At 38.5% G+C, this 2,964-nt stretch overlaps 1 pseudogene; it reads left to right on the top strand.

Moving 5' to 3' along the window:
- Nucleotides 1-257: 257 nt before the first annotated feature.
- LOC101007952 lies at nucleotides 258-2,134 on the top strand (annotated as a pseudogene).
- Nucleotides 2,135-2,964: the final 830 nt, after the last annotated feature.

The raw sequence follows: 2,964 nt of genomic DNA, 5'->3' as shown, positions 1-2,964 counted from the left end.
GATTTAAAAGAATGAGAATACATGAAAAACAAAACACAAATTCAAGTCAGAAAACTAATTGAAAAACATAAATATCAGTTATCCTGTATAGCATTATTGAATCTATATGGAAATAGTCATCATAATAGGTGGCCTGTGTAGCATTATTAGTTTGATAATGTAATCATTAAAGAGATTTTCCATCTTCTTTTTTCATTAACTTACTGCTTTTCCCCTCCATGCCCATCCATGGTAAGGATGAGGTAGTCTGGTATATTATTAATGTTTTGAGATTATACCATGAATGAATGAATATATATATATATATATTCTGATACAGCTTAGAAAAAGGAAATGTATCATTAGATGTTCCACTCTGAATAATAGAAGTATCTACAATCGGTAGCCGCCGCCGAGCCCACTGCCACCACCTCTGAGCAGAAGATGGCTGTGCCACTCACGTATGCCAATCTTGGCAAATCTACCAGGGATGTCTTCACCAAGGGTTATGGATTTGGCTTAATAAAGCTTAATTTGAAATCAAAATCTGAAAATGGATTGGAATTTACAAGCTCAGACTCTGCCAACGCTGAGACCACCAAAGTGATGGACAGTCTGGAAACCAAGTACAGATGGACTGAGGATGGCCTGACGTTTATGGAGAAATGGAACACTGACAATACACTAGGCACCGAGATTACTGTGGAAGATCAGCTTGCACATGGACTGAAGCTGACCTTCAATTCATCCTTCTCACCTAACACTAGGAAAAAAAAAAAAAAAGCTAAAATCAAGACAGGGTACAAGTGGGAACACATTAATCTGGGCTGTGACATGGATTTCGATATTGCTGGGCCTTCCATCCAGCATGCTCTGGTGCTGGGTTACAAGGCTAGCCAACTACCAGATGAATTTTGAGACTGCAAAGTCCCAAGTTACTCAGAGCAATTTTGCAGTTGGCTACAAGACTGATGAATTCTGGCTTCACACTAATGTCTGACAGAACAGAGTTTGGTGGCTCCATTTACCAGAAGGTGAACAAGAAGTTGGAGACCGCTGTCAGTCTCATCTGGACAGCAGGAAACAGTAACATGCTTCAGAATAGCAGCCAAGCTTCAGATTGACCCTGACACCTGATTCTCAGCTGAAGTGAACAACTCCAGCCTGACAGGTTCAGGATACACTCAGACCCTAAAGCCAGGTATCACACTGACATTGTCAGCTCTTCTGGATGTCAAGAAGGTCAATCCTGGTGGCCCCAAGCTTGGTCTAGGACTGGAATTTCAAGCATAAATGAATACTATACAATTGTTTAATTTTAAACTATTTTGCAGCATAGCTACCTTCAGAATTTGGTGTATCTTTTAATGTTGCATGTCTGGGATGCAAGTATTGTTAAATATGTTAGACCTCCAGGTTAAAGATGATTCAGCTTTAAGATGTTACCCTTTCAGAGGTGCAGAAGAAACCCATTTCCAAAAAAGGTCCTTTCAGTGGTAGACTTCGGGGAAACTTGGTGGCCCCTTTGAGATGCCAGTTTTCTTTTTTATCTAGAAATGGCTGCAAGTGGAAGCTGATAATATGTAGGCACTTTATAAATTCATATTGAGTAAATGAATGAAATTGTGATGTCCTGATAATCAAACTTTGGTTTCCTAACCCTGATTGATGAGAGGCTCACTGCTTGATGGTGTGTACAAACTCACCTGAATGGGACTTTTTTCAACAGATCTTCATGACCTGTTCCCACCCCAGTTCATAGTCACCTCTTTTACACCAAAAGGTCTGTGGGGTATGGTCACTGTTTCTTTTGTGCCATTTGGGGGTGGAGAGGGTGGATGCGATGAAGCCAGTAATTCAGGACTTATTCCTTCTCATGTTGTGCTTTTTTGCCCTTGCGCCAAAGTATGAAATAGCTTCCAGGAGCTCCAGCTATAGGCTCAGAAGAGTCTGTGTGATTGTAATCACATGGTAACAACACTCAGAATCTAAATTGGACTTCTGTTGTATTCTCACCACTCAATTTGTTTTTTAGCAGTTAATGGGTACATTTTAGAGTCTTTCATTTTGTGTGGAAGTAGATCCTCCTCTTCAAATGCTGTAATTAACATCACTTCAAAAAAATTTGAATAAAATATTGAAACCTCAAAAAAAATGAAGTATCTACAATCACCACCCCAGAGGAGACTCAGAAATGAGTGAAGCCAAGCCTCAGAAACAAAGATTCAGTAAGTCATGTCAGAATAAAAACCAAAAACTGACCATAGTTTTGTCTGGAAAGATGGGATAAACGTTGGACACAGGGATCTTGAGAAAAAGCAAAAGATGAAAAAGGAAACAAGGGAAGGAGACTACAAAAAACCCATTTCCAGAAGTTATCTGATTTTGACCATGAACTTAAAAGTGATATATGAGAGAAACAAATAAACATTGAATAATACTGAATAACGGCCACAGGTGCCCAATGAGTTTGTTATCAGATGATGAGTTTGTTATCAGACACAGGAAAATAGATTATCTCTAAAGGAGTAAAAAATCTCCCAGACACTGCATAGCATAATGAATGAATGAAAATTTTGTTTCATGACAAATTAATGACTGATTAATTTTATTATTAAATCTTAATTTTTTGTTTCATCTTACCAAGGAATAGAGTGATTTTCCAAGTTGAGATGTAATTACAAAATTAATATTTTGTAGAAGTTACATTATTTCAGGAAAGTAAGCCAGTGTGAGCCTTCAGAAAGGCAGCAGATCAAAACCTCTATTGCTGTAAAAACAAAATTACATAAAAGCCTGGTGAAATACAATGAAAGTGGAACAGAGCACTGAAGTGACACTGAGCAATGAGAATAATCAAGGAACCTTTTTAGCAGAGACACAAATGGACCTCGTGGGAGATCTCCAGGCTATTTTCCTTTGCTAGCCTGACCATGTGACTCAACTGACATTTTTGCCAACATTATATGACTCCGGGTATGTTTC

Source organism: Papio anubis, chromosome 9 (genome assembly GCF_008728515.1).
Source record: "Papio anubis isolate 15944 chromosome 9, Panubis1.0, whole genome shotgun sequence".
NCBI lineage: Eukaryota > Metazoa > Chordata > Mammalia > Primates > Cercopithecidae > Papio > Papio anubis.
The sequence above is the reverse complement of the archived record's forward strand: the minus strand, read 5'-3'. Positions and strand labels throughout refer to the sequence as shown.